Source organism: Panthera uncia (assembly GCF_023721935.1).
Source record: "Panthera uncia isolate 11264 chromosome C1 unlocalized genomic scaffold, Puncia_PCG_1.0 HiC_scaffold_3, whole genome shotgun sequence".
In the NCBI taxonomy this organism is placed as follows: Eukaryota; Metazoa; Chordata; class Mammalia; order Carnivora; family Felidae; genus Panthera; species Panthera uncia.
The window spans coordinates 89,332,671-89,342,500 of record NW_026057584.1 but is presented as its reverse complement, the minus strand read 5'-3'; positions in this window follow the sequence as shown (position 1 = coordinate 89,342,500).

Genomic DNA, 9,830 nt, shown 5'->3' with positions numbered 1-9,830 from the left:
TTAATGGTTTTATCTTGTTTTATCTTATTCCTCTCTTTTTTTTCTCCTACCTTTTAGATTTTTTTTACATTATTTTTTAGGATTATGAGACTAGCCTAGCTAATTAACTTTTTATAACTATAAAGTTTTGTTTGAATTCATTTTCTTTTTTAGTCTAAACTTATTGTTCTTCTTCTTCTTCTTGTTTTTAATAATGAGGTAAGTAGAACACCTGGGCATGTTCAATTTAGCCCTAAGAGTTAAACCATATCTTGAACAACAAGACTGGTGTATTTTTCCTTCCTTCAATTATTCTTTTAGGATGCTCCTAGTCTCCTAGTCTTCCAAAGCTAAACCATTAATTCATCTCCTAATGAGATTGATAATGTAATCAAGTACCTGACCAAAATTCTCTCTGAACTAATAGTAGACTCAACCAAAACATCATTTTATGAGATTTGTTGAAAAGTTTCTTAATTCTCACATATTAAAACATTTAGTCATTTACACAGAGCTATGGGATTAGATCCAGTTTGTACCCAGTGGAATTACCCATTGTTCTTTAATACATGAAAACAGATGGCTGCACAATTGAGCAATGATTCAAAGGTAGATTTCTATTCAGGAAAATTCATTATAATTTTAGAACTCATTGCATTATAATAAACAATGACTTTGACAGAACTTCTAATAAGAAATGATAAGGAATTATCACGACCACTGAATTAGGGGGACCTGGGTGGCTCAGTCAGTTAAGCATCTGACTCTCGATCTCGGCTCAGGTCATGATCTTAAGGTTCATGGAGCCTTCTTGTGATTCGCCCTCTCCCTGTCTCTCTGCCCTTCCCCATGCTCTCTTTCTCTCTCTTTTTCTCTCTGTCTCTTTCAAAGAAAACAAAAAACAAAAAAACAAAAACTACTGAATTAAAATTAAGGTCTTCTAAGTTATGATTTCAGAATGTGAGGAACTTGTTAAAATGTATGTTTTTGGTGTCTACTTCAGATAGTTTATTTGGCCTTAATGCCCAGGAAACTGAATATTTAATAAAAAAAAAAAAAAAAAACAAAACATGTCTCTGTGAATCCAAAGTAGGTGGTTCACAGACTGAAATTTAAGAAACACAGCCTGTAACACCGAAGGGAATTTTTCAATCTCCTTTCCCTAATTCTGAGCATCATGGAGATTTTATCCAGGTCAGAGATTTTGACAAGTGGAGTTTGTAAAAAAAAAAAAAGAGGCAGCCAGTTAGTTATCTAAGCAAAATGTCGCCTGGATTTGTCCCACAGGCTGCCATTCAGCTGTATTTGATTCTATCTATTGATCAACAAGACCTGTTGTTTTCCTCTTGGATTCACATAGCGAACACTGAGGAGAAGCCCTTGGGGAAACAATAGTCCCAGTCCAGATTGTCTATGAGCAAAGCTTTGGCAGTGACTTAATCAAGCCTGGCATCTAAATCCCCAGAAATCATCAGATGAGCCAATGAATACAAACACTATTTGAAAGACAGAAGTTAAATTGGGAGCAAACAACTCTATAGCATGTTGAATATTGGTACTCCTAATACTGAACACAAGTAGTGTGTTCAGACTTTCCCGATCACTACAGTATTATTTTCCGTGGAGTCAGAAGGTGAGGAGGGCTAAACCACAAATATGATAAAATTCCTATTCTAAAAGCCATGTATCTTAGATCTGAAATGAAGTTTATTCTAAGCAGGTCTTCACATTTAGAACTCCCTCCTTCCAATTCTTGGATATAAACCTTACTTTAAGTTACTTAAATACAAGTTTCGGTCACCCTACTAAGTCATTTACTTTTGTTAGTTTCAGGTAATTCTATGAGATTTGGGTGCCTTTTTCCTCTAAATTCATAAATATTTGCATACCAGTATTTTAAAGTTGCTGCATTATAGGTAATCTTCAACAAGGCACATTTCTTTGGGAATGAGTCAGCTTGGCACCTTTCATGCTATTGCTCACATAATGACCATCACTACATTATGCTTCATGGTCAAGACGTTGATAATTATCAGACAGCACTATAAGAACGAGCATTTAACATCATCTATCATAATAATCTAGATTTATTTATAATCACATTGCCATCCAAAGTTTGTATTAATTTTGAGTTCCATTTCTTTATGCTTTGGAGGTGTTAATGAGAAAGTGTTCACCCATCCCTATGGTATGAGCCCATAGAGCATGCATTTCTTAGAGTTTATTCTGAGGAGGGACCACTGTAGCCACTTTTCTAGTTATAAAAGCGTGGAGAATCACATATATCACTTTCTTTGCCAGTGTCTCCTAGAAATGGCAGTCAATGTGTTATCATTGGTTTTCCTTTTTTTTTTTAAATGAATCTGCCTATGTATGTATGTATGTATGTATTTCTATTTTGTTAGTTTGGGGTTGGTTTCTTTTTGTCTTGAGGCACCAAGCTCTAGATGGGAAGGATTGCACTGTTTTAATCAATATTCCTTAGTTGGTAGCATAACATCTACACTGGTCCAAGAAATGCCCCACTTTTTATTTTTGATTTTTATGTGCTTTATCCCGCATTCCCAGTTCTTTCTCTTTCTTCCAACAAACATCCATTATAATATATCTAAAGTAAATGTTTCTCATCCTTTCTCTGGCTGTTACTTATATGTGTGAAATCCACAAACCATGAATAATAATACTTAATGTTTAGTCTAAGATGTTATATTAAAATGTATCCCAACACATGTTTCCTTTGGCAACTTTTGTCCTCAATATCATATTTTTTTAAATCCATGCATGTGCTATTTACAAGTCAGTTTATTATTTTAACTGTTTATATCGCATTTCATCATACTTTTGTCGATTTATCTCCTCACTAATGGAAAGGAGGCTCTTTCTTTTTCTTTTTCTTTTTTTTTTTTTTGCTATTATGATTATTGTGAATATCGTCTTATATTATTTTGAAAGTCAAAGATAATAATTAGAAGTGAAGATATTTTGTTTTGTTATTTCCAGATTATCATCTATGTAGATAATCCAAAGAATAAATGGGTAAATTTAGGTAAATAAGAATTATTTTGTAAGCAGTTTAACAGGGTAGGGCAGCTGGGTGACTCATTAGGTTCAACATCTGACTTTGGTTCCTATAATGATCTCCCGGTTCCTGAGTCCAAGCCCCACATCTGTCTCTGTGCTATCAACACAGAGCTCACTTCAGATCCTCTGTCCCCTCTCTCTTTCTGCCCCTCCCTCACTTGCACTTTCTCAAAAATAAATAAAACATTGAAAACAAAAACAACAACAAAAGTTTAACAGGGTATCTGAATACAAGATCGATATATTAAAAGTAGTAGTGATTGTATTAGTAATTCCTTTTATACTCTTTCTTTTCTGTCTTTAAATTCCACTTCCTGAGGTACCTGGGTGGCTCAGTTGGTTAAGCCTCTGACTCTTGGTTTAAGCTCAGGTTATGATATGATCTCACAGTTCCTGGGTTTGAGCCCCACACTGGGTTCTGCACTGACAGTGAGAAGCCAGCTTGGGATTCTCTCTGTCTCCTTCTCTCTCTGCTCTTCCCATGCTCGCTCTCTCTCTCTCTCTCTCTCTCTCAAAAGTAAATAAATAAATAAATAAATACTTAAAAATTTTTTAAATAAATAAATTCCACTTCTTTACCTTCTTCCTTCTAATGTTTATATTATACTTTTCATCTCACAATTCCTTTCTGATATGATACTTTGAAAAGTAATACCTAAATCCAAATTTGGCTTTGTCTACTGTTTAGCACAACTACTGATTATTTTTTAAACTAAAATGTTATCATTTTCTCAGGGCACCTGGCTGTCTCATTCAAAGGAGTGTGCAACTCTTGTTCTTGGGGTCATGAGTTTGAGCCCCACAATGATTGTAGAGATTACTAAAAAAAATAAACTTAAAATGGTATCTTTTTCTTGTTTAAGATCTCTGAAAAGTTTGTATATTTATTATTTACTGTTGCTGACACTTCCTACCGATGTTCTGTTGATTAAGTACCTCTTCTCACTTTTCTGATATCATCAGTTTCATTTACTTTGACTCCTATTCTGGCCACTCAGTCATCTGTTTCCTTGGATATGATGTCTTGTCTGTTTTTAATTTCTTTAGGTGCTGGTGTTTCTTGGATGTCTGTTGGTCTTTTCTTCATTAATGTTTACAGTTACGAAATCGTTCTGTATTTGGGGTGCCTGGGTGGCTCAGTCAATTAAATGTCTGACTTTGACTCGGGTCAGATCTCACAGTTCATGAGTTCAAGCCCTTCATTGGGCTCTCTGCTGTCAGCACAGAGCCTGCTTGGGATCCTCTGTATCCCTCTCTCTTTGCCCTTCCCCTGCTTGTGTGTTCTCTCTTTCTCCCAAGAAATAAACATTAAAAAAAATAAAGAAAGAAGTCCTTCAGTACTAAGGCCTCACCCAGGTGTCAGCAAGAGTCCCAGGCTGCTTTTCTCTTCCTGTGTCAGACCGCATTTGCCTGCAGTCTCTCGTGTCCTTAACAACACCTGTTGCTCAAGACATCCCCTTTTACTTATAGACATTTTCACATTTTCCCTTTTTATCCTCTATGTATAGTAATGTGGAGAAGAAAGACAATGAATGGAATCATCTCCCATTTGTGTTTTGATATAGGAAGAATTAATAGTGGGGTGACCATATGATTTATCATCAAACCATTCTGAAAGTTAAAGGTGACACTGTTAATAGTTAGGACTGTCATGTGCCCAATGGAACGTATGGTCTGCTTTAAGCTTTCATGGAAAAAGATTGGCTGTCAAAAATTTAATAAGTTTGTAAAAGCGTAAATCATTCTATTTAATGACTTACCATGTAACTATCTAGAATGTTTTAAAATAATCTTTTATATAAAACATGTAAACTTATGAAGTTTAATTTTAAAATGATTTAATTTTAGCAAAAACTATATATTTAATGACACTTGGAGATCGTTTTGCCTTTTACCTTTTTTGCTTTCAAATGGGGTGAATGATAAATGAGTATCATTTATGGGGTGAGTATAAATGAGTAGTGTATCAATGGCATGAGGGTGGCTTGAGGTTGGGAAAACTGCTCTTCTATCATCACAATTTCTTCTTCAGCCCTGTATTTCAAAGTTTCTCTCACATTAATTAAATCTATGGAGGAAAATGTTTTTGTTCCTCAATGATTACCAATATAGCTAATTTTCTTTATGTGCCTGTTTGGGAAGAATAAAACCATAAATTGGTATAAGAATTAAATTAGAAATGACTAATTGGGTTTTCCAAAAACCTCATGTTCTCTAAGAAGACATTAGATTTTGCTGTAAGATGCCAAATATACACCTTTGATTCTGATCAATGGTTTGTTATGAGGGTTATGCACTGTGCTCTGAAGTATACTGAGGTAGAATGGGCCACCAAATATGCCTCTTCTCCATCCCAGAACCTGTGAGTATGTTAATTTAAATGAGAAAAGTGTTTTTCAGACTTTGGAAATATTGAGATAGGCAGATGATCATGGAGCATGAGGCTGAGCCTCCAAGGGTCCTTGTGAGAGGGGGGCAAAAGGATCAGATTCAAAGAAGGAGATATGACAATAGAAGCAGAACTCAGAGAGTGACAGAGGATTTGAAGAGGCTAAGCTGGGGACCTTGAGCATGAAAGGAATCAGTAGCCAAGGAATTGGACTCTCCCCTGGGGCCCCCAGAAAAAATGAGATCTTGCTGATACCTTGACTTTAGACCTTCTGACATGCCAAATAAATATGTGTTTTAAGACACTAAGTTTGTGGTCATTCATTACAGCAGCATTAGAAAACCAATACATGTAGCTATCCTTGGAAAACTTTCACAGAATATATTCTTTGGTCATTAGACACAAGTCCTGACAAATTATTCCCTTGTTTCTGTCACCCAAAGTGAAAGTATAATATCTGATAGGGACTTAAATACATATAAATGTATATTATAATATAATATAATATATAATTAATTATACTTTATATAAGATTTTATATTTATATATTTATTTTGTGTAGTTATAGGTTTTTATAACATTTTATAATTTATATTAAATATTCTGTATTTAATGTATTTAATATAAATATATAAAATGTCATACAAACATATACTTAATTATATATTAAATATAAATAGGTATATCATCCAGAGTCAGGTGTATTTTGGAAACTTGTTTTATGTCACTATAATTAAATTCAAACTAACCTGTGAGGCACTATTTAGTCCAATGACAGATAATTTTGTCTTCCCATTTCCATTTTTTGTTTTTTTAATGAAATTTTAAACAAGGTTTCAAGTACAGAGAACACATCGGTATTGATACAACTCCCTAATTGGTTTCTAAATTCTTTACCTCTTATCACTCAATCTTACTGAGTCACCTCTCTATGCAGAATCCTGAAGAGATCTTTAAAGTATCATTTCTTCGCTTGAGGTTGGGAAAACTGCTCTTCTATCATCACAATTTCTTCTTCACTCAACAACTTTTTCTTTCTTCTTTATGGCATCATTTCAAAACTCTAACTCCTTTAGAATTTCCTCATAATACTCAAAGCCACATTTTGAGAATTCCAAAAATCTTTTACTCTATTAAAACCAGGCGCTTGCTAATAAAAAGTGCTGTGACTTTTTTTTCCCTATGCATTCAAAAAAAGTCGACTGCGAAATTACTGTGTCCTCTATGCTGTAAGCTGATGTACACTCCAATTTGAGGCAATAATACCAGTGGATGGAGTGTTAGGAACAACAAGCAATGACTACTTTCTCAAAAGATCCTGCTGTACTACACATGACTTGGCTCACTTACCCCACGAAAAAAGGCTCAACCCTGACATGATGATGTCCCTTCCCAATGAATTCTCAGAACTGAGGAAAACAACTGAGGACATGTCTCAGGGACCAGGAAGCTTCACGGCCTTTTCTCTGTCATCTCTTGTCCTGAGAAAATCTCTGCTTAAGCAAGTAAGCTGCTTCTTTATAGTTTGGAGCTGTTTTCTTTTATTATAAGAGCTTTGTGAAACTATTTTTGTGTTTGCAAATGAAGCTATCAGCAGAAATTGCCTGTTGATACAAAGTACTCATTGTCAGGTCTTAGTATCTAACACGAACACTCCCTACCACCAACACCATCAGCACTTCAGTATTTTATTTTCGCTTTTCCATATAATCAATTTCTGATTCCCAAATGTGTGGAGCAGCCTCTCTGTTATAGACTCAGAGCTCTGGGAATGAGTTCCCTGGAATCCAACAGCTTTTTGTCAATCTGGAATAGTCATTATATATAAACCATGCTGGAGGTTTTCCCAGGAAGGTGTGGATCCAAATATAGGGATTATAGAAAGATGAGGAGTATTTGTCTATAGAAACGGATGCAAATATTGCTGAAAGGCTGCTGAAATAAAATTCTCCACCAGGCTGTCCTATGTGGCTCAGTAAGATTAAGCTGTCACACAATGGGCATGTAGTGAGAGAAGAGCATAGATTAAAGAGGAAAGTTGTGTCAGAAATGACACACTTAATCAAAGATCAGGCTTCGGCAATGCCAAAGATGGTAGATTATGAGAGTGGCAAGTCTTGGTTTGCTCAGGGGTTACACTAGACTACTCAGTATGCGGTGGAAGGATTAATAAAAGAGAAAAATAAAGCTGTTCAGTGAAGGCTGGAGAAATCCCACATTTCAGGCATCCAGTTGCTCTTCAAGCATTATGGGTTTCGATACGATGTGTTCCCCTAAAATTATAGAAAGGAAGCACACCAACACTAAATTCTCAAAGGTTATCAATAGTGTGGAAATGTTTTGTCATGAGCCTTCTCTAGGGACTGGATAACAATATGGATTGCAACTAATACAGGTTAGAGTCAGGAGCTCAGCTGAGCTGTTTGGTGTCAGAGTAGTGAAACAAGCCAAAAATGAAAGAGCCTAATCACTTTAATCATTTAGTATGATGGTATAAGAAAAGGTCTAAAACCAGAGATGACTCCAGCTTCTCTTCCATTTTCCCCTATGGAATGAAGCACCAGGTGAGGGTCAGTGGATTACCACAGACGCAGGGTAGTCTCGCTGTGGAGGGAGCCACAAACAGAAGTTCTGGCTGTTTTAAAGACCTTGAGGTGGGAAATAGGGGGAAGAGGGAAGGCTAGAAGTGGGAAAATAAAAGGTAATGGTCAGAGTGGGGCAAGTGTCTTCAAGGTTTTCTTCTTTCTCCCTCACCCCCATAAGGAGATCTCAGCAGAGGCATCTGAACAGGACCCTTGCCAAAAGCTTCGGATAAAAAGACCTAGAAATGAGGACCTCAAGATTAAGAATGCAAATACAGTTGGTCCTTGAACAAAATAAGTTTGGGCTGCACAAGTCCACTTATATCCTTTTTTTTTTTTTTCATAAACACAATGCAGTACTGTAAATGTATTTTCTCTTTCATATAATTTTAATAACATTTTGTTTCCTCTACTTTATTATAAGAAAATAGTATATAATACATATACAAAGTATGGGTTTATCTACTTTTTATGTTATTGGCAAGGCTTCCAATCAATGGTAGGCTATTAGTAGTTAAGTTTGGAGGAGTCAAAGGTCATCCAAGGACTTTTGACCGTGTAGGGCGTTGGCGTCCCAACCCCCATTGTTCCAGGGTCACCATATGTGTCAGAGTGTGACTGGCCGAGAGGTCCTGTGCCTTTTATCGTATCTCCCTTGAGAGACTGCAAAGCACTGGCCCACTGGCCATGCACAAAGTCTGTGTAGGGAAGAAAGCTTTCCATCCTGAGATCTGTCAGGTAAAGCCTTTGTACTTGCCTATTGTCAGGCCTGAAAAATCAGGGAAGGTTTTTAACCAGGAACAGGACTCCTCAAGTAGAAGGTGCCACTCAAACTAGTTTAAATTATCCCTTTGAAAGTCACTTAAAGTAAGTAATGTAAATAATTAATACCTTTTAATTTTATTCCTCTGGGTTAGCCTGGGAGCGGTCTATGGGCTAAGAAGGGTGACACTTGATGCTTATCTTAGAATGCTACAAATTGCAGAGTCTCAGAGGTGTCTTTTGATGGGAGACATTTGAATGAAGAGAGACACTAACACAAATATTTTCCATACCTGGATTGAGGGATTTTGTAAACATTGCTTATAATGTTTCAAATTTATTTTTATCTCCATGAAAACTTATATTTTTACATTTATTATTTCTGGAGTTGCCACCTCATTTCAAGCACCATTATAGGCAGTATGCTAAGTGTTCCCTAAAGTATATGCAGGAAGGAACATTAAATATTAAATGAACATACATATTGTCTGCATTTGCCTTTGTGTCATTCAGATGAACACTGTTCAAGGAGGATAGTCAAGGGCAATGGTTTATTAGTTTAGGCTGCAAACTGCAAAGATTAGAACTGACAGAAACCCAAGTCTCAGTAGAGGACATTTTCTCTGTACGAACTGTTGACTTCAGTTGTGATTTATCTTTAAGGATTTTATTTAAACAGAGGGAGTGAGACTCTCATAACCAAGGGCTTTTTACTTGCTGTAGATCGCTAAAACCCATTTTAGAAATACTTCTAGGAGAAAAACATTTTGCAAAAGTGGTAGTTGCTAAAGATGGAACATTAAGAAGGAGCAAAGTTCATATAGCTTTAACTGACATATTGGTCTTTGCAATATATACCTCAGTGGGTGAGCATTTTTTGGATCAAAAGCTGGAACAGTTTTCCTCATTTCTTTTAGTTTAAATGTAACATTGTATTGGTAAAACTCGAAAGCTCTCTGCTGTGCAAAAATCTGAAGAAATGTGCCATTTGAAATACCCAGGTTTCTGAATAATTAGGAATTGATGTCTTTAGTCAA